Genomic DNA, 24,006 nt, shown 5'->3' on the forward strand with positions numbered 1-24,006 from the left:
AGACTGATTAATGAAAATAAAGCTGCTCCACCAAATCCTCTACCTTGTCTGAGTAGTTTTTCCAAGTTGAACGTCCATGTGGTGAGATAAAAAAATGTCAGGAGTGAAGAGGTCTTGTAAGCCTGGGCTAAATCCTCGGCCCGCTGGCTTAATGTGTGACTGTCTGCTGTTGTAAGGTGTATTAGAGGTCATATAAATGCTGTATATTGGTGCTTTTTCAGTGTTTTCAATGTTGATGTGTTGATGCTATTGTCATTGGCTGGAGAGATCTGATACCATTGTTTTTTGTAGAGAACATAACCAATGCGTCTTTATTTGCAGAAACATAGCCCACTGTATTGTTGATGATTGGCACTTTTAAACAAAGTCTCTCACGCACATACTAAAGCTATGAAAGTACGTTGAACATAATTAGACTGATTTAACATAGAAAATGACACAGAAGGTAATTTGCAGCCTTTGTACTATAATTTAAATATCATTAAAAGAATGCGCTACATTTTGAAAGCAAGTAGCATTTGGGATTCAATTTTAGGAGATTCAAAATAATCATGATTATTTTATTTTGTATGTATGTTTGCAGTTTGTAAACTGGCTGCTACTTTTACATTATTTAAAAAAAATCATCAGGGGTTAGGGGTTTTTTCGAACTTTATAAGCCAGCTGTTCTCTCTCAGGTCCTCTGTACAAGAAGGCCATCAGGTTGTTTCTGGTTTATTCATCACTGGTTCTTTGGAGAGTTGTTTTAATGTTCTGAGTTCTCCTTAAGAGAACATGCTGGACCATGGACCTCCACAGGTGGGAAATGAATTAGAGGAAGTTGAGTTCATTGTGCAGTGCATATAGTTTTGATTCCAGCTGAGAGCTCTTTGTATGTGGTCCCTAATGGCTGCTAAGAGCCCCTCACTGGTTGGAGGTGTTGATACAAAGGCCATATCAGGCATGAGTATAATCACAGTTTGCTCATACACTTACTGGGGACTGCATTCTTCACATTGGAGTTTCACACCACAGTCAAAACAGAATTTTCCGTTACATGAGTAGAGCAGTTTAAATCAATTGATGCAGCTGATGCATATACAGGAGTTCAAGTAAAATAATATCAACCCTAGTTACAAACAAAAACATACTATACATATATTATCATCATATATTAATTGACATATCATTTTGATATGATATAAAATAATAATGAAACTTTATTTGGAGTATTTATTTTATTACACAATACACTTTTTATATATATATATATATATATATATATATATATATATATATATATATATATATATATATATATATATATATATATATATATAAACTTTTGTATATATTTAGTTAGATCACAGCACTACTTCCACACAATTGCAGTAGTTACACCAGTTTAGCAAAAAATTATTTCATGCTTATTTCCCACTGGCGAAATAAAGTAGGCCACCTACGATGCTAATTAATTTTTTTAAATAATTAATAATTTTATACAGCAAGGATGCATTAAATTAATTCAAAATGACAGTAAAGACATTTATAGCATTTAAATTTTTTTTTGTATTTTATATTTATCAAAGAATAGAATCAAAGAATTACAGTTTCCACATGAATATTTACATATCTGCTTTCACAACAATAATTATAATAAGAATTGTTTGCTTAACATCAAATCAGCATTTTATTAGTGATTATTAACATTGAAGATGTTTACGGTTACGAGTAACGGTTACTGAAAATTTAACCTTATCATCACAGGAATAAGCTTTCTTTTAAAATTAAAGTTATACATCTGAAATCTGAATAAGGTTTTCATTGATGTATGGTTTGTTAGGATATGACAATATGTGCAGAAAATATGAGCATGCAAAAAAATCTGAATTATCTTTAAAGTTGTTCAAATGACATTCTTAGCAGTGTACAGTATATTGCTAATCAAAAATTATGTTTTGATATATTTATGGTATGGTATTTGCAAAAAAAAAAAATCTTCATGGAACATGACTGGTTTGTGCTTCAGGGTCACATTTCACAACATTATTGTACACCGATAAAAAAACCCTTGGTGAGCATAAACCTTTTTGAAAACCTTAAATGGTAGTACACTTGTTTTTAAAGAGTCAATAAATGTTACATTAAACATCAATCATAATTAAGAAATTAGAAAAGAATAGACATCAATCATTTTACATGAAAACAAAAAAGTTTAAGTTTGTTTTCATTTCCCTTTATGTTATACAGCAGCATGACTGCTGAATCTTCAACAAATAAAGCAAAAGAAAAAGATCTTGGTTGACCAGTTATCCCTTTATGCTCCTGACAACATTACTTTTTCTTACTTCCCAATATGCTGTTTGGGAAAATATTGCAAAGCCTGAATAGATGTGTTAAGATGGTCAGCGTGATTAGTCTGTATTACTCTTCTAAAACTGACAAATCCGCCATAATCCGTCATCCAAGATAACACGCAGAAAAAGTTGAAGGACACACTGCCAGAGAGAAATTACTGATATTTCTACTTAAAGAAGCACTCTGGGACTTTTTAATGTGTATGCTTAACTGGCTGGCCCATCATTTCTGATTACACTAAAAGCATCTGACACATGCTAATTATATTCAATTTATCAACATTTGTTTGATTACTAATGACATGGGTGTCACGAGTGGCATGTTTTCTCATGATGTGTTCACTGTCTTGTCCAAATGAGCTGTTTTTTTATTTTACCCTGCAGAAAAGCTTCCTGTAACGAACTAGCCGGCCCTTAACGCATCCTCATTTGTATATCACTGATGTTAGCGCAGTCAACTTGAGATGTCAGGCAACTGGAAAAAGAACACGACGCTTAGAGCATTTATCTGGGATGGAGTGAAATGACATAGTCTCCAAGTGAAGCATGGGATAATTTCAAGTCGCTAACAGCAAAGCGTCCAGTAATGTACGGGAGAACTTCTAACTCGTTGACATCCCCCAATATACAAAAGGTCACGTTGGTTGTTTCTCACAAGGATTAGGCCGATCGTCGGCTCGTTGGTCCGACATTGTTGTGATAGCGGAATCCAACCAGGTGGACTCACAGGGGTATGTTGCTTTTCTCTAATCCGCGTGTAAAACGGAAGTGTAAATGTTCTGCTTTGTTTAGAGTCACTAAGGCATACGCTCAGGGAAAATCCAGCGTGTTTCCCATTTTAATACCTACCTCCATGAGGGTAACCAATCCCAGATGTGCTCCAGCACCAAATACATTTTCACTCTCTTTAAAACCTCTTCCCCCCCTCTCTCTTGTGACTCGGGGTCAATGACTTGAGTTTCAGCTGTAGTGGTAGCTAAATATAGATTTATTGAGAGTCACTAAACGACTTGTTTTTAGAGCATTTGTCAATGCGCTCCTTAAGAGAACAAATATTTATGCATTTTTAAATGGGGATACGTCCGGGAGAGTGGCGTCGCTCTTCCTGGGACTGACGTGAGAATGCAGTTCACCGCATGTCAGGTTTTAGTAAATCAAGATAATTGGTCATTTAAAAACAGAGAGACAGTAAGTGAGAGGGAGAAAAAAGAAAAAACAAGCCTGGTCCATCGGCGTCTTTGGCTGAAATAATAGACAAGGAAAGAACAATAATTTCTGAGGGGTGAAAAGGCGGCGGTCCTCTTGTTTGAGAGGCCGCCGTACACAAACCAGCGCATCGCAAACTCTGTGAGAAAGTACGGCCCGGGTTGGAGGGGTAGGAACGTGTGAATCTGCAGTGTGTTATGATAGCTCTGTACAGGGCCCCCAGAGCGATGTCCTCTCCACGTTTTGGATCACCTAGGGGGTCCTTGCATCCTGTTCTTCTCCAGCAGGGAGAGGTGGGAAGTTCCCCCGACAGGAAGTGGGCCTGTCAGATCTGCAGATTGTGAGGGCTTTGAGAAAGTTCGGGGTGTTTGGCTTGCCCCGTGCTTTCCCAGGGAGAAGAGCCTCAGGAAGAACTCATGAGCCGGGGATTTAGGCCTGTTTCCTTTTTAGATGCTCTTCGTGTTTTAGAGTATCTTTTCCTTGCTGATTGGATGAATCTGTGCCCTGTAACAAGACTGTCATTGTATTCTTGTTATTGTTTTGTCTCCTGAAATGTGTACTGGCCAGAACATATCTGCAGTAGGCCTGAGGGTTTTATTTAAAGACATTTAATGTCACACCTATATCACGGTTTGACTCCGTATCTCACACTTTGACTGTATTTCTCACAATATGACTTTATATCTCACAATATGGCTGTACTGAAATTGCAACTATATTCGTAATTAGTACTTTGTATCTCAAAATGTGACTCGCACTTAAGAGCTTATATTTTTCGCAATATGACTGTATTATGTGTTTTGAAATTGCAAGCTTATATTTCACAGTGTGACTTAAAAACTGCATTTACTAAATATATGTGCATTCATTTCCATGAAATTATAGATGGAGTCATATTCCTGGATTCAAAATGAGCATAAATTATATTCATAGATTCATCAAGTTATCAATATGTTGGTATTTTGGATCGCAGGCATATTGAATTATTCCAAACATATTATTTTACATATTTATCTCAAATACAGCCCTGTCCATCAGCAGCTACTGAACATATGGCATGCAGTAATATAAAATAACCCATTATCAGCATTGAAATGGAAAGAAAGGGAAATTAAGATCTTACTGTCCTAAAGCCAAAGGCCTAAAGCTCTTTCACCTTTATCATGGCTGATAATCTCCCTCACTGTGATGTGGCTAAGCCCCTGGCCATCATGATATAGATGTGCAGATGCATATCAGCGCTGCCCTCGCAGTGCCACTCTGGGCTCAGCCCACAAGTTACAGACCTCAGTGCTACATGCGTGAACAATTCAGGGATGCCGTCAAGGCAGTGTACTAAAGAATTAAAGATTGAAGTAAGAAACACTGGCAAGTGAGCTATACATCTTGTTAGGGGCCAGACATGGGAAAGCCTATTGTAATAAAATATTGTAAATTTGTTATTCTTACGATATTCAGTGCCCGTGTTTCATTCTATATAGACAGAAATATTGGATTTACACTTTGACTTAAACATTCTGACTGTTATGTAGTTCAGCATCGCTTGTGCATTTGCCTGATTTTGTACAGATGCTAACTATAATATTACATTATTGTTCAATCAATTTTTTTATATTTTATACTTCATATTTGATTTAGAAAGGATGAATAAAATGTATTAAAAAATGACACATACTGTTTTCACCAACGACAATACAGAAAAATAAAATAAAATGACACTTTCTACAAAGTTATAAAGCCACCCAACAATTTTTTAATGCTCAAATTTCTTGAAAAAAAAAAAAGTATATTAGAATGATTTCTGAAGGATCATGTGAAACTGAAGACAGGACTTTCTGCTTAGCCTTCAGAGGAATATTTACATATACATATTACATTTACATATTTTTTGTAGATAGATACTCAATAATATACACTACGGTTCAACATGTTTGCAGTCAGTAAGATTTTTTAAATGTTTCTTGTGATCTCTGTGACTAAAAGCATTTCAGCTTGCCATTGTTCATTCACTCACAACCTTCAGCTTGTGCAGCTCAAGCAGGTCAGTCTCAGAATCTATGATCTATGATATGGCTATGATTATATAATTTAAAAGAATCATTCTTTGAGATTTTCCTTGTTCCTTGTGCATTGTTAAACATCGTCATATCTTCAACAGCAGTATAATTGGATTAATTCTATTGATGATATACATTTTTTGCCTATTGTTATCACCAACAAAGTCAAAGAAACAACCTTTCATTGAACATTTGATGCATAATTTCATCAATACTTCAGAAAATGGGGAAAAGATAATCACCCAGACCTAAAGATAGGTCAATCTGCTCCAGAACTACCCAGAGCGCAGTACATGCAGTGTCACCGCTGTGTTAAAAGGAGAGCATAACCCCTTGGGGGCCGGACTAATGGCAGCATTTAAATGTGTGTGTGTGTGTGAGTGTGTGTCCATTTGTGTTCAGGAGGGCTCCACTGTTTCCCCTCCCACTCAGGTCACTGGTAATGCACTCGTTGTACATCCTGGCCTCCACGTAGGGGGAAGGAAAAATAAATAGTAGCAAAAGAACGCGTCTGGGATCTGAGGGAGGAATGCAGCAGGGCATGGGAACGGCAGTCGCCCACGAGGATACTTTGGCCAGCCATTAAACGCCACCTCACCGTCATTACAGCACACACACACACACACACACCCTGTCCCGTGCTATATCACCCCAGCCATCGGTGCACGTGGGGGCTTGAGAAAAAGTGTGTGGGCGCTGTCCTGATTCAAGAGTGGGCAGGAATTACAACACCTTCTTCTCATTTGCTCTCTTTTCCCGTTCCTCTTTTCTCTCATCTTTCTCACAAAGTCTTTCTTACTCTCTAGGGGAGGGCTTCCAAAATCCCGAAGACAGGAAGGCCTAACTTGCAAGCTTCAGACAGCCGCCTCTACACTAAGGACAATTTATTTTAACCGTGGGAAGGGGGAGGGTGACTCGGGTGTTGTTTGAAGGTTTAAAGATGACAAGGCCTAAGGTCCATTGGGGAGGTGGGGGGGGGGCATGTTGTTCCCACGAAGAGCGAGGGCCGGAGGGGTTCGACTCCCCGACTTGCGGGAGCTGACGCAAAGAGGAGCGATGACTGCGAGAGAACTGTGTGCAGGACGCTCATGTCAAGAAAGGAGGGAGGCAGATAAGGAGCGCTGCCTCATTAGTTTGGCTAATGTTAACAGAGTCGACAGTGGAGAGTAGAGAACAGGTCACAACCAGAACGCCGGTTTGATTTTGAACAGGGGATGGATGGAGAGCAAAGGCCAAACACAACAAGTTCCTGAACTTTCCTTTTTGAATATGCTAGACACGGAAGAGGCATGAAACGATGTGTAGTGTTCGGTCATCTCTGAGATGTATTGTCAGTCGTGTGGGTTTTCTTTACACTTTGGAGAAGAGAAGCTTTGGCTTCCTAAAAATAAAAAACAAAAATATGCATTTGTTATTTTAAATAAGAGGTAACAAGTATTGTGGTATGCAGATAGAAGACTCTGATTGTCTTCTGTTTTGTGTTCACATGTGCACTTCATTTGTACACTCGAATTACCATTCAAATAATTTTTTATTTAGAATAATAATAATGATAATTACTTTCAATAAATAAATACTTTCAATAAAACTATATTATAACTGTCCCAAAACTTTAGAACATCAAGTGTATGAGTGATAAAGAAAGTATTATTTTTCTTTTGCAATATGGCTTGAATATTGTAGTACTGACATAATGATATTTATGATGCCTGATATAATGCAGATATTTGAGTGACTTAAGTATTGATTTCATTCTGAAAGATTCGTTTCAGAAACCTTGCACTTGTCCACCAATAATAACCCCTTTGATGACAATCAAGTATCAAAAGCTTATTGCTTTTTAAAAATATATAATTTAGAGTTTGCTCCTTTATAAATAATTTTAGTTCGTAATATGGTCAGAAATGTGTCTATAAATGTGGAATACACTCAGTATTTTTTAATCAAGTGAGTTATTGTGTGCACATAAGTAGGCTTTGTGAATGTGTGAGACAGAAAATAAAATAGTGCTGGTGAATAGACATTGTTAGAACACCTCTGATAAGAGATTAGTATGAAAATCTGCAGACATTAGGTTATTTTGTGAAACAAATCTCAATCTATCTTTGTCATGAACTATTTCAGCTGTCATTAAAAATGTCTTAAAAGATGAAAGATTTCTCATTTAACTGTGAGGAATGAGACATGCCAAAAGCAACATCACTATTTCAATACAGAGAAGCTAAACAAATTTCTTGGTTATGTTTAAACTACAAGTTAATTACCAAATTCTTAATTGAGTACAAGGTACATAATTATTTCATAAGCAGCATAAATATAATTCCACTTTCCATTTCAAATGTTCATCTTTTTACTGTCTACAGGTTGGTTTAATTATGCAAATGAGAATCCAAGTTTGCACAACCTAGGCTTTGATGTTCTCTAATTGTTGAGATCATCAAAGGCAGAATTGCCATTTGGTGTGAATAAATGTAACACTTTCTTCATTAAAAGGAGTCGTATGTTAATGAAGGTGGGAGTAATTAAATATGGATGAATCCTGGAATGTTTAACAGGAACATTTGTTTCACCATTGGCACAGGAAAATGAAGATGGTTGAAATAACAGTTCAAATGAGAGGAGATCAGACAGAGACTAATCTTTCCGTTTCAGGTTGTTTTCTTAATTTGGAAAGCTCCTGCAGGAATTTACTTGTTCGTTTGCAAATTCTGATTGGCATAATCATAAAAGCTGTTCAACAACAACCCTAAATCCTCCCTGATCTATTTTTTCTTTGACCTATGACCTCTGGATGAGCGGTTAGTGATGTGAAACCCTTCATCAATAAAACAATTATCCTGTCATTTAAAAAAAAAAAGAATAAAAAAGTCTTTGATTATAAAGTTATTTAAAGGACAGCAAATGTGGTAGCACTGTATTTTACAATACATGTACTTTCCTGGTACATACATGATAAATATCTACCTGAGGTGTATGTACATTGTAATGAATAAGAAAGTGCTGTACATCATCAACACATACATGCATGGTAATTAGTGTGGGTAAGAACAGCCACTTACAGGTAGTGCCCATACATAGTAACTAATTACATACTTACATATACATGGTAAATATGTAGTACTTACAAAAAAGTAGGTACAAACAGGCACGTCCTTACAGTATCCGTATATGGTAACACATTACTGTACATACTACTGATATCTACATGGTAAATGTGTAGCACCTACGGAAAAATGTGCTATTATGTGGTACCAATCAAGACACATACTGTACTTGGTATATACGTGATAAATATGTAGTACTTACAAACAAGTGTTTGTTAATGTTGCATTTCTCTCCACAGCAGTGCTTACAAAGTTTGAAAAACTGGTAAATCCTGAGTAAAATGGTGCACTTTATTTTACAGTCCTATTTCTATATACTTACTATGTGCCATCTACCATCAATTACTCAATAAAGTAACAAGTACCCTGGTCCATGTTTATACCCTCCAACTTGAGTACCGCATTACATATTCTGTATGTTAACTAATTGGTACATACACCAGTACTTGTAAATACCGGTACTAAGTACTTGTAAGTACATAGTAAATACATGGAAAAAGGACGGTAAAATAAAGCGCTACCAAAAATGTAACACAAAGTTTGAAAAAAGTTATAGTGTCTATCCATCTGTCTTGCTATCTTTACATTGTTCTGTTGTTTTATTTTATTTCTATTTATTTAGCAACAGACAGACAGATATAGATAGACAGATAGATACAGACAGACAGATAGAAAGTGCGTTTTATATTGGAGAACAGGAAATGGAAAGGACTGACAAACTTTTTTTCTTAATGTTGAACTTCTTATCTCCCCCCGATATTAATAATATATCTCTAATTCACTTAGAGTCGTAATAAAAAAATCTTTTTAATTCACAATTAAAATTACAACGCATCAGTGAAAAATATCTGCCAGCCACCAATCCATGACCTGTCAGTCCATAAAGCTTACAGTAAATGCTCGTGGTGAGCGTCCTATAAAACAGGACCTTTGCTAAGTATCATTAAGTCCAGCTACAGAAGGCTTTACCAGGCACCGGTGATGTGTGCATTAGGCATGTTGGTTAAGTGCGTCATAATACACAGATAAGCTGGGGACAGATGTGTCTGCCTGTTTACCATTGTTTTCCTCTATGCAATATGATAGATAAAAATACTCCCTGTCCTAATAGGCTTTTTTCACTTATGCAGCTTTGCCGTTTGGATTTTTGACATTCATTTAACCTCACAACGTGAACGTTACATAAACACTTATCTGTGGAGTGAAAGGCGGTCAGCGTTTGCTTCAAGTTTGTTTTACGCTATAGGTCACCTTTTGATGAAACCACTTTCCTACATTCATAATTTATGAGACAAGGTATAAGCCACGGACATTTATTTTAGTATCCAGGTTTTCCCCTCCCCATGTACATTTTCATGTACTACCTTACAGGGTCAGTCTACAATAACATGGCTGAAGTTACCAACATGTAAAGATAAAACAATAAATATAATGAGCCTTGACACAAAGCAAACCAATACCATACTGGCAGATATGTGTTCCCTGTTTTGTCCCACTTCTCCGTAGTTGCTGGATCTGGATATGATCTCATATTTCAAGTACTTGTAACATCAGATAAGGATTCATAGTCCCACTTAAGACTTACTCTGTTTTCTCGAGTCCTGTTCTATCTCAAACAGAAAAGAAAAATCACAGGTGCCACAACCTTCCACCAATATAATGTGGGACAAATAGGAAACTGTGATAACGGATATTATATTTCTGTGAAAATGTCTGCGTCCTGCCTTTCTCAAGACAAACGCTCTGCTTTCATAAATGTTTACGAGGGGAATGTTACTGTCGGCTTGTATTTCTTTTTAAGTGCAAGTGGTGTTGAATGGCCTTACAGCTCTCTCTTCACCCCATCAGGAACTAGATCTATCTAGACAGTTGTGATACATCATGGATTTGGGAACATAAAAAGGTCACATTTTACATTACAGTGTTCATGTGTCATATTAATGTGCAGTGTACTACATGTACATTAATGTGTAAATGCAAAGTGTTACCAGGAAAGAAAAAGTAGGGAAAAGTATTGGGCCAATAGGCATTTCTGTTAAATGAAGGAAAAAAATAGTTGTTACTGTGTATTGAAGTTCAGTGTTTCTAATAAAATGAGTACAGACAGAATTTTCTGCAGACTTTGCTCTGTCAAATGTAACTTTCAAGAGCGTATCAGTTTTGGTGAAAAATAGACTATGTTACTGTTACTTTACTAAAGTTTGGGAATAATAAATTTGATTAAATTATTATACATTTTATTATATTATAGAATAATATTATTTCAACATAATACATTCATAAATCTGACTCCCTTTGTACTACTTATATTTATGAGAAATAATGATAACAATGGATCTCTTCAGCTTCTGGCATTTATGTCCAACAATAACTGATTTATTATTCTTTTTTGAACGCTCTTTGAATTGTATTACCATGACTTGTTCGTTTAATACTACTTGTTTCTGAGTACCTTGTTTTTCCCTCCCATGTTTCAGATAAAAAAAAGTCTTAGAATTTAGTCTTAACATTTGAAAATTAAGTTTTTAAAGATATGGATTTATATATAATAAATACAAACAAGTGATTCTTGTTAATATTTCAAAATATAGTTGTGACATTATGTAAGCCAACAGAAAGACTGAAAAGTATATAAAGTATATAAAGTATATAAAAAGTATATAAAAAGTATATACTTCCATCCAACTAAATATGGGTTATGAACAGATTTATTTATTTATTTATTTGTATATATCATTGGCTCTAGCAACAATAGCAAAAATAGTTTGGCAGATTTATTAATATTAAAAAAAAAAAAGAAATATAAAATATTTCAAATATAATTTCCACTGCCATCATTTGCACAGCTTCAATGGTGTTCACAGTAAGTAGTAAACAGATTGCAGACCTCCCATGACTGAACAATCAAACCTTTTATCTCTACATCAGATTCATTAACTTGGTCGTTATATGACTTCATTTGACCTCATGTCAAAGACATGGACGTTAAATAGACGGAGACAAAAACACAGATCTTGAGCTTGGCAGCATTTCCTAAGAATTCTTCAGGGCCTGTGTCACCCTGCGAGAAGATACAGACAGCCTCCTCCCCGCTCATCTTCTGTTCCTCTGTCCCACGAGACAGTTTAAGGTGGGTGGGTAGGCACAGGAAATTAAACAGATACGTGTGTTTTTTAAGATGAAACGTTTGTTTATGGAATGTAATTGAACTACAATTTAACCTGAGAATTTTTAATCTTCATTTTTGAATATCTGATAACTGATGCCTCGGTAGAATATCTCCTGTTTATATCCCATGTAAAAGATATCAGGCCAGCTAACATCGGGCAAGAGCTTGACTCATGCTGATGTGGAATAATGTTCCTTTATGGAGACCATTATCTGATCCAAAACTACTCCCAGTCACGGTTCCTCAATCTAAATGACATTATCCCTGCTCTATTCCCTACTCCACGGCGTTTAGGTGTCTTAAGCGGTACTCAGAAGTGTCCAGAGGGGGAAACAGACACAGTCCAGTGACATGAAACAGCCTAATTGCCTGGGCCTTTCCTATCTCAAGGCAGAACTTCAGTCTTTTGCTTACATTGCACCACACACACTGGCGTTTCAACTTGAACCTGAGGACACAACTGGGAGTCTGCTTATCAATGTGTAATGTAATGTAGACTGAGGGACAGAAAAATCAGCTTTTAAAAGTAAACACCTAAGACACAGACACACACAAAACTGTGAAGACCTTTTTAAAGTGAAACTATGTGAACTGATCATTTATAACTTGTCACAGTTGTGTTATCCAATGTACAATCAAATAATATAGAACCTGAATAATTGACATACAGTAAACACAAGTTAAAAAACAGTTGTCTCAATAAACTCTGAGCAAATGTTGCTAATTGCTTAAAATGTTTACAAGCTTCCAGCATACACTGCAGCATAAAAAAGCAGCATAGTGAAAGGGTTGTTGTTTATTTGTTTTTTATTCTGTTGTTGTTGAACAGTAGATCACAATTATGAACTTGATCCCACAGGTTTGCATGTTCAGATATTATTTATTGATTAACAACATTATGATGTTATTTTAATTGATTTTAAAATTCTAATTGGCAAAAGTAACAAAGTAACGGTACTGAGAAAATTATTAATTATAATATTATATTTTTATGAATAATTATTTTTTTATTATTACTGTTATGAGAACTTGAATATCTTACTTGGAGATGTTGCCTTAATTTGCCTTTATTCGTTTATTTTGATTGATTGTACAACAGAAATCAGTGGTAACCAGAACTGCAGAGAATTCCCCAAATTCTTCATAATTCATGTCTTCTTTGTGTTCTGCAGAAAAATTGTCATATAGGTCCGAACGATATGAGTGTGAGTACATGACAGAATTTTCATTTACGTGTGAAATATTTCTACAAATTAAGGCAACATGACACATCAAGATACGATGTAAGACAATATCTGACAACAGTAATCTAAAATAAAGATCTTAATAATTGTCCTCTGTAATGTTACTTTGTTCTGGAATGTTGCTCTTTTTTAACATTGAACATAACCTTCAATTGGCTAAATATGTTGATTTATTTACAAACCAAAAAGCACTGTGTGTGTATGTATATATATATATATATATATATATATATATATATATATACATACACACATATATTATATATAGTTTGTAACTAAAGTACAGTTCACATGCACATAGAAGTAGTTAAGCCAGTGAAATCACTTCCATCCAGACGTAAGCTCAAAATCAATCCCTGGTGATCTGATCTACGGGGAAGCTGTCACCAGACTGTAAATCTGACTGTCACACCAGGGTCTGACCTCTGTCAGGAAAAAATCCACAGGGCTGAAGTCAAACTCCTCAGCAGTCACCGCTGTCAGCTGTGAGAAACTGACATGGGGCAAAATCATTGATGCAAATACTGCCCTCAAAAGAGATGTACAGTATTTGGGGATTGAATATTGACAGCGTGGCATGAGGGAAGGAAAGAGCACAGGCTCTGGTTTGTTTCCTCTGCTCCACTAAGAGTTAGTTTTGATTCTGTGTACGTCGAGACGAGATAAACACGTGATGCAGGTTTTAAAAAAAGAAAATGTTATGTCAAGAATGAATGTCACATACCCCGGGCTAAATCAGATTCAGCAAAAATGAAAAACAGACCATAAGCCGCAAGAGTTGAGATCATTCGGACAACACCCATCAGTCAAACAAACATAGTTACAGGACACCAAAATCCTCACGTATCTCCAAGATGCTTTTGTTGGGACGCGGGGACTTTATCTAACAAAGCACAACACAGGATGAATGAACATCCAATCGCTACTGGAAAACAATTGCGAACAAAAGTAAGACAAAGAAAATATTTAATGTGTCTACGTCGCTGGGCCTTTGGATGGCTTCATTTTGAGGTCAAAGGGTCGTTTGCGAAGAATGCAAGTGAGGGGGCAAACATGATACACACCTTCATCAAACTTGGCATTAGCTTGACAGTCCTGAAACGAAAAAAAAGAACAGATACAATGATTAAATGACACAAGCATTTTAGTTTAACTAGATGCTTATTAGCCTGCACATTATTAGGATATTAGCCATTTATTAATAGTAATTAAGCACATATTAATGCCTTATCTATATCCCTAATCCCAACAAATACCTAAACCTAACAACTACCTTACTAACTATTAATAAGCAGCAGATTAGGAATTTTAGATTAGAAAAGTTGTAGTTAATAGTAAATAAGTGTTCCTATTCTAAAATGTTACCCTTCGTTTTTAATACATGCTTCTATTGTTGTTATCTTTTAGACATCTGAACATTAGACATCTGAAATGTATCGCAAGTGGATTGATGCAAATGTGCCCAAACGAAACTCTGCCACTGCCAGTTACTGTTGACTTGATGAGATCTGCCAGCCTTTATCATGGGAAAGTATAAAATAGCAATTATCCCTCTTAAACAACCCGCTCTGTTCTCAAAGTCTGTCCTAAACATTAAAAGATCCTGTAACAGCCCTCCTTATCTTAATAGGGTTTGATCAGTCCAGAAATAGCTGAAAAACAGCATTTCCACCACACTTATGCAACAGAAACTGAGTCACCGGCAGTGTTGATGGTAAACCTGATCGAGATTAGGTAAGGTGGAGCAGATCTGGCGCTGTACCTTATCTCTTCCGCTAATTTAGTCATGCAGTCAGCGTTCCAGAGAAAGCTAGTCAGCTCTAGCTCACCGTAATCAGGTAATTAAAGCTATTTGATCTAATGGCTCTCAGCTCCACTGCACAATTGTTTATTCCCTTGATCCTCCGGCTTATCTACCTTGTTGTTTTTATAAATCTTGAAGGCAAAATGAAGGACATCCTGTTATTGTTTCCTGTCTCCGCTAAGTATTTATTCCCTCAGTTACAGGCCTGCATTCCCGTTGAACTTTTGAAAGTAGAATTGATCGGGGAAGTGAATCCATCACAATAACCCCTGAGCAGACAGTCGCTAACTAACCATCTTTGTCTTTTGTAAGTCATCAAGTTGTGTTTGTGCCCATGCCAAGAAACCTTCTAGGATTTGACAAAACCCACCATCCCCTTCCCTCCCAGAACTGGATGATCTTGGTAAATACAGAAATAAATAGAGAAACAACCTCAAACAAATAAATCCACTTTTAAAGACGCTCTGGCTTTAAACAAAGCAAAGGATCAGATGCGTCTCGAAGATGCCAAGTGAAAGGAGCCACAGGCTGTTGTTTGAAAAGATGGCTTCACTTTTGTTCCAGATTTCCTTTTGCTTCAGTTCTGTCTCCTCCTGTGTCAGATTTGCAGAAGAGATATGTCTTGAGATTTAGGCTACAGCTCAGAGCTCGAGTTATAACATGCTGTAGCATCATTTGAATAACCAGTGCCTGAAGAACGGGACTTTGCTCTTTATTTATCATAAACGAAAGAAATATTTTAGGAAGATAAATCAGTCCAAATGGCTTTTGCTGCACGCAGTTTTGATTATAATATGAATTTTACTGAATTCGTTTATAAATTGAATATAAAGAGTTTTACCTTCACTGCCGTTTAATAACTTGATCATGTTACTTATCTGTTGTAAATAAAAGAGAAAAGAAAATACTAAAATATAATACACTTTAAAATATCCTTGTCTTTCTTCATAGTTATTTCTGACATTTAATAGCTATTTCTGCAGAAAATATTTTTAATAAAGTACTTTTTGACAAGTATTTTCAAGCAGAAAACAGTTAAATAATACTTCACAATATTATGGTGCTGTGTTAAATAAACAATCTAACAGACTTCCTTTTTTAAAAACATTTTAAAAATCTTCCAAACTCAAAACTTTTAAATGATTTTGTACTGTACGCAATTTGGAACATTTGGTTTATTCTTCTGCAAGCGACAAGCCACAGTAAATTCTATATGCTGAAGTGATTCAAAGCACATTTACTTGTATTGTAAACTGCTCTTTTCAGTCTTCTGTGTCCTGTTAATATGATTAATAACATGTGGAGTTGTTATCAAAACATCATGCTCCTAATAAGCATCACATCACAAGACTACCAGTGAAACAACAGCAAGTCAGAGGATTGGCTCTTGAGTTTGTCTCCAAGACCCCCGAGGCGCAGCAATTTCACTTCTTGGCATGGGCCAGGGATTTCAACCCAAACAATGCCCCAAAGGCTCACTCATTTATGGGGATGAGATCAACTCAAAAACAACTAAGGGAGTGTTGGGGGGGAAGGGGGGAGCCTATAGCGCTTTATGACTCATTACATAAGCACTTAGCGACATGAATATTCCTCAAATACCTGGCATTGCAGAATGTAATCTGCTTACGACGACAGGACTGGATGTGCCCGGCTTGTGTGGCAGGTGTTTCTGCATTAGCTTCTGTTACAAAAGATTACGGAGGCAGTGATGGCAATCTTGGCCGTGGAAGAGAGGAGGGGAAAAACGTTTTAGAAATGGCTTAATCCAAGGGCTAGATTACCCACAAGGTACCGGCTAGGTAGACATCAAAGGCCGTCCCAGCCCACTCAGTGATATTGAAATGAAAACGTGTTTCTGCTAAGCTTGAATGGAAAGCGTCGCCGGAGGTTGTCAGCTCGGTTTTGGGAGAAGAGAGGCGATAGAAGAGCAATCCTATTCACTCTACTCATGACACTGTTTGGCTGCGCACTTGTGCTTATCGCTTTGTTGGGCTGAAAGATGCGTTGGAATTTTGCTCCCATTTCGAAATCGCTCGATTCTGTTTTGTTCCTTGCATTCATGGCACCAAAAAAAAAAAAAAATCAGGCTCTGTACCATTACGTTTACCTGTTTTCAGCTGCTGTTTTTTGAGGATCATTGCATCATATTTTTTTATTAACCCGATTTCATTCGTCACGGTGGGATAAGACATCTCGTCTGCATTTCAAACGCGTTCGAGCGCTAAACACTTGGACCTTTTTTGGCAGTTGCGGTCGGTTCACATGACCAGAAGGTCCTGGCTAATTTCAGCCAAAATCCCCAACAATGGTGCTCTCTGACAACGCTCAGGTTGTTATCTACAAGTGCCCTTAGAGTTGTGTCGCTCACAGAATGCCTCTTTGGAAAAAGCGCATGAATCACTCGCTCTGTTAACTTACACAGAGACACCGTCCACACTGCCCCCTTTACTATTTCGAAGGTCGCACGAAACACCCCTGAAGCCCTGAACCGTGTCATCCGTCACTGCTTGCCTGGAGTGCCGGGTCTCATGCTGCTGGGAGAAATGCCACTGTTTAATGACTACGGAGACTCATAGACGCTTACTGTCAGGCTAATCAGCTATAATCGCTGCACAGTAGTTAATTGACAAAGGTCACGCCTAGGTTAGGCTCTGCCGCTGCTAATGGTTATAAATAGAGTTCTTAGAGTGTGTCTTCTGTTTGATGTCACCAATACATCACCACAATATGATCAACGTAATCAATGAGGTCTTGTGCATATCTGTCTCGTGTGATCAGACAAAAATATTAATCACATATTTAACAGCCATTAAGCAAATATAAAGAATACTGCTATTATTCCTAATGGAATCGATATGTACACTGAAATATACTCATCTGAGACCTGCAGCCTTTCTTCGCGTCCTGTCAGCTGACTCACTCAGACAGGAGAATGTTTGAGCCTGCACCGCTGTGTTTGTTTAGTTTGCAGTTTCACTTTAACCTGTCCCGCAGGAAAACATTTCTGAAAAATGTAAAAGCTTGTGGGACAATTTGTATTCCCATCTTGAAAGATGAGAGCCACTTTAGACAAAGTTCTTTGTCACTGCCTTTTTAGTATATGGCTGGGTTGTTTGGAAATAACATACCGTGAAAAGAACCTTCTTTGATCTATTTTTTGTGACTGTGTGTCTGTGTTACATGGCAGAAGATGTGAAATGATTGCATTTATATGAATACCATATTAATATTTTATTTGTGTTTAAAAAGGTAGTTCAAACAAAATGAAAATTCTGACATTAATTTCTCAACCTCATGTGAGAACATGTGAGTTTCTATTTCACATAGTATTTTAACCAATTGATTTCTATGCTAAACAACAAGCTGTGGTTAAATGCTGATTGAATTTTGCTCATTCAAATGGTCATTTCAGCTCAGTCTTCTTACCTGCAGAAGAGTATATAGTGTATATACAATTCATTGTGTATGATTAAAAAAAACTGTATGCATAAAATAACTGTACTTCCTTATAGACAGCACAGAGAGATGACGTTCACTACTGTATGTCCACAGCTTCCCAAGACCTGGCAGAGGTTGACTACAGAGTGGTCCATCTCTCTCTGTGGTGTGAAAGGCTACAGATATCGACTGGTCAGATATTAAAGCTTCAGCAGGTGTCCTGTAGCACTGTAGAGACAGACCCTGAGTGAATGCATCAAATTGATCGCACAGATAAAAAGGCCCCTCGTTGTGCATCAATAATGCATTCTCTTTATCTGGGTCACTATACGTCCCAGGAAGAGCAGTCACACTACATTTCCACATGAACCGTGCAGTCATGTTCCTAAACTAATATATGTTCCACTTTCCAAAAAAACACTGACATCAACAAATTCTAAGTAAATTATGGCAGTGTGTGTTTTGGCACCGGGTCCAGAACTTTACACTATACTATTATATTAATGTCCACTCACATTCAAAATGCTGGGATTGGTATAGGAATTTTTTTTTATTATTTAAAAAAAAAAAGTCACTTTTGCTCACTATAAGGCTATATATATTTGATTGAAAAAGGACAATATTCTGAAACATTATTATAATTTAAAATAAAAATAATATTAATAATAATATATAATATTAATAATAAAATGCTATTTATTCCTGTGCTGGAAAACCTAAATATCATGCAGCCATACTTGTTTTTCATTGCTCATTAGTCACATGATCCTTCTAAAATTATTTTAATATTCTAATTTGGTGCTCAAGAATCATTTTTTGAATGTGAAAACTGTTTTTGTTAAAAATAATTAAAATTATCATTTTTTTTTCATGAAAATAAAATAAAATTAATTCAATGCCTCCTTTATAAATAAAGTATACATTTCATTAATTATTGAATAACTGACCCCAACCTTTGAAATAGTAGTGAATTATAAGGCTGCCAAAGGGCTAATCATATGCCAATCATGGCATTGTGCACTAAATTTGAATTAATGAATCGTAATTAATTTTAAATACATTTAAAATGGTTTTGCTTTAAATTAACCTAAAGCCTTTTATTTCAAATATTATTTGTTCCAAAGATTAGATTAAATTTTCATTGACTCAGAACTCTATTTTAGCACATAAAATTTTTTTTTATCTATTTTACAGCCCTGAATATTTTTTTTATAATTATCAAGATCAGCAAGCTAAAATTAGTGTTTGCACTCCTTCAGCAGCAGTAGTATACAATGGAAATAGGACTGTGTGTGTGTGTTGAGGTCTACATGTTGCTGCATTTATGAGCTTACGTCGGTCTAGGTGAAAGTGTGGCATATCGATAACCTCCCTTCGTGAGTATTGATCGAGTTATGAATGACGAGCAGCAGGGAGCGTCCCCTTTAAATGCCTGACACTGGCCATTTAGCCTTCCTTTGGGAAGGTGTGTGACAAAGGAATCATTGCGAACACAAAAGCATCTTGTCACACCTGGAGGTACAATGTTGTTCTTTCTCACAGGAGCTCCACATCAATAACTCACATAAAAGAAAATGTGAAAACACTCCCGCTGCTATAAATGACTTTTGGCATCCCATAATTTAAACTCTCTATGCTTCACTGTCAGGTGTATCATGTTAATTCTGCATTCATGTGTTTGATGAGCTCCATCCCCCTTTTTTACGTGTTTCTTTTGCATTTTTTTATTTTTTCAATATCTGTTCCTAGACCAAAAGTGTTTAATTCTTGATATGTGTCAAGTCTTCCGAAGAACAGGCCTGTGTTTGAGCTACTGTGCCATATAAACTTCTGCATAATCGAAAACAGTTCATATCAGCATATGATATGATGTACAGCAAAAATGAAAATGTGCTCAATGCACTGTAAAAGTGTGAATAAGTGTGAATAGATAGATAGATAGATAGATAGATAGATAGATAGATAGATAGATAGATAGATAGATAGATAGATAGAAATTTCAAATTGCATTTCATTTTTAAAACTTTGTTTCCTTTTTTCTGTTGTTTAATTAATACTTATTGCATTATTTTAATTTGTATTTAATGCATTCCATTGCATGCTTCTTAAAAACACTTTAAGACAGTTACTTATTTATTTTGCTTTAGTGTGTCAATAGGAAATATCACAAACTACATTAAGTCAATATTTTGTGTAAACACCCTTTTCCTTTAAAAAGTTATTTTCCAAGGTCCAGTTGTGCCCAGTTTTGCAATTAGGTTTCTGCCTATCATCTTGGAGAAGTTGCCTTAGATCTTCTATGGATTTTTGAATCTCAACTTCTTATTACAATATATTTAAAAGGCAAAATTCATGTTTAGGGATCTAGAACTGTTGACACACTACAGCAAAATATATAACCATCTTAAAACAAGTGCGTCTGTGAAGCATCTAATGCGTTTCACAAAAACAGTAAAGACTTGTGTAATTATACATAGATAAGAGATTCCCACTGGCCTAACACAGAGGAACACTATCCTTGAAGGTTTTTATTTCTCTGGCAAACAACTTGCATCCTCATCGCCACGTGTCCCCAGAGAGGATGCATGCTTTGACTTATTCATTGTTCTTAAACATATATGTTGTTGTTCCTTTCCAGTATGCAACCCAACAGACACAGGGTCATATATCGTGTCTCTGTTCACGTTTTGCCTTTATGCAGCACACATTGCCATTCAAGCTCTTCGACACAATCAAACACGAACACTGAAATGATTGAATCTTCCCTCCGCACTGCTGCTCTGCCTGGTACAGGACTGATTCATTTCTGAGGTGTGTGTGTGTGTGTGTGTGTATGTCGGTCTCAGGGCGAGGTGAGGATAGGGCCCCTCACTGTCTCCCCAGACAGCAGCACTAACAGGGCGTCTTTGAGGGGGGACCTCATCCGAGCGGGCGGGTGCACATCTGGGCGGCCGCACAACAAGTGGCCCACTGTGCCGCGGACCCCTGTGGCGTATGAAATCAAACGCACATTCATAACGCTTTCTGTGATTCCCCTCTGTCCCCGGTCCCCGCTTCTTAGCCAAAGTGCATCCTAGGGGGGTAGAAGAGGATCGCACCATTATCTGTGGCGCTCGCAGAGTAAAACATGCTCGTGTGCAAACTCGCACACAGAGGTTTTATGTCCAGCTGTTTTTTTTTCCACACATGGACAGAGGAGCGTATCACAACGGAGAGGCTGTTTAAATGACAGAGCGAGGCCTTGTGGACAATCCAACTTCCTGTTGACAAGATTCCACTCCCATAATGCAATGCTCGCTGTAGTACGCGCAGCCACATGAGTGCCAAAGGCCGCTTTTAACACAGCAGTGACACAAGGTGAGGTCCGCAGAAGAGGACCTCAAACTATTACAAAAACTTGATCACGTACAAGCAGAAATGACTAGCTTTATTTGATCCATCACGTGAGATGGAAAGATCAATTGTCGTATCGTATGCATATAATGCTGGTCGTAAAGTTGATCAGGAGAGTAGAGGGAAATCTGAGAGGAAGAAAAGTATTTCTCAGATGTCCCACGTGTGATTACAGAGTTGGTCTCCTATGCAGTCATCGTCAGGTGCAATAAACATTAATAAAAATCTGTTCATTCCCCTGCTAAAACATCTGCCATTGAAGCATTATTTCGAACATCACCGTTTTGTTATGCACGTATTTAGAAGCTCTTTTAGCAGATGATTAAGTTATTAATTCACAAATGACAGAATATTGTAAATAGAAAAAAACCTATACGTGCATTCATCAAGTGAAAACTCTTATTATACACTAGCCCTTGTTGTCTGGTAGCGTAGAAAATAATATAGGGGGTTAAGCTATTTTTAACCTAGTCGAGATAACCCAACTGCAGTTTGATTAAGATTAACTGGAATGCACAATAAAAAAAGATTTTTGAGAATTGTTAAAAACAGAGTTATCTGTTTTTGCTAATTAATTCTTCATATGTCTTTGCTCTCTAAAATATATACAGTTCCTTTGAACTTTCTATTCATTAAAGATTCCAGGGAAATAAACAAACACACACACATAAACAAATGCCGCTGTATATACAGTATCTTAAGTAAAACAACTATTTTCATTATTGATAATAATAATAATAATACATGATCTGTGAAAAATCATGTAATGCTAATGACTGCTAAAAATTCAGCTTTGCCATCACAGGACTAAATTAAAATATATTCAAAAAGAAAAGAGTCATTTTAAATTTTAATAAGATTTCACTATTTTCTTTCTAAAGCGTTAAAAAATCAGATTGGTAGTTTATATATTTAGTGGCCAAAAAAAAAAAAAAAAAAAAAGATATGATATCTTGAAGAAAAACAAGTATTTTTTTCCCAGTGTTCTTCTCCTGTCCAAGAGCCTAGCTCCTAACCTCTTTCTGTCCCTATCTTACTCATTTTGTAGGATGGATATCTCTTCTGACTCCACAACCACAATATTTGTTTAGAGCGGTAGCTAATAACAGGAGCACAAGAAAAGCATGAGAAAGAGCAAGAAGTGCGGGCTAATTCTGTACGTTATGGAAGAGAAGCTTAGTGTGGACTTAGGGTGCTCCTGCAGCGATAAATGCACTCACAGCTCTTAAAGGGCATGCTTGGGGTGAACATGCTGAGACTAACTTACCCCAGCGTCGTTCATTTTCAGCTGCAATCATGGGGGGCCCTGCCCGCTGCCAATATCCTGCAGATACCATGTCCAATTCCCTTCCAGTTCATTGACTAGCCTAGATGCAGCGGCCTGTTGAGTGTGAGATGTTTCTACTTAGTTTCATGTTGAATCATGGGAAATGCATTCCTTCTTCTGTCTCCCAGGCTGAAAATGTACAATTTACTTTTTCCACAGTAAGATCGTTTGCTAGATCTGGATAGAGAGGAGACACTTGAGAGTGTTGCATGTCCCTATTTGCATGCAGTCAGGCTTATTTGACATTTAGATAAGATATATTATCATTTATATTTCCATTACAAGTAATTAATCGAATGACAAAATGAATTGCATATCAACATTTGATGTGAAAAGGATGGAAATGAAGACATTATTGTGCATTATTGTGGCAGAATGCACAAAAGCCTAAAGTTGCTTTTAAAATGTATCTTTTTAGTTTTCCAGTACTGGAAAAATCTTCTGGTATTCGCACGATGATTCATAAAAATATATACGTATTTTTTTATTATTAATAATAATTCTTGAGTATTTTTGGGGTGGGGGGGTCCTCTGTGTTTTTAATGTAGTTCAGAAATGCATCTGATAAGCAGGCATTCAATATTTATTTCAGTAGTAGAGAAATGGAATTTACAGAATGATTAATTTATATATAAAAAGACGAAACTCCATTTAAGTCAGTTTAATGTAATTTAATTTAAAATGACTTGAACAGCAAATCTAAACATATTTAATTTAAAGCAGCAACTGAACTTATCATTGAAGTATATTTTTACTCTGTATGCAATCATGCATAGACAGATATAATCTCTCACACAAATGCATTTTCTATTCCTCAGGAGTCTGTTCCTTTTACTCTTGTCTCGTCCCGTGGATTGAAAGCAATAAAAGCGTCACCTTGAGTGATTTGTGCGCCCTTTGGCATTTTTTAGTTAAAAGACACTAG

General features: G+C 36.5%; 1 long non-coding RNA gene across 1 annotated transcript; it reads right to left on the reverse strand.

Moving 5' to 3' along the window:
• Nucleotides 1-5,361: 5,361 nt before the first annotated feature.
• On the reverse strand, nt 5,362-23,468 carry LOC122351337. The gene is made up of 3 exons (XR_006251738.1): nt 23,022-23,468; nt 14,181-14,211; nt 5,362-6,980 (listed from the first exon to the last, which is right to left on the reverse strand). It is a non-coding gene; the product is annotated as an uncharacterized LOC122351337 (long non-coding RNA).
• Nucleotides 23,469-24,006: the final 538 nt, after the last annotated feature.

This window comes from Puntigrus tetrazona, chromosome 9, assembly GCF_018831695.1.
Source record: "Puntigrus tetrazona isolate hp1 chromosome 9, ASM1883169v1, whole genome shotgun sequence".
In the NCBI taxonomy this organism is placed as follows: domain Eukaryota; kingdom Metazoa; phylum Chordata; class Actinopteri; order Cypriniformes; family Cyprinidae; genus Puntigrus; species Puntigrus tetrazona.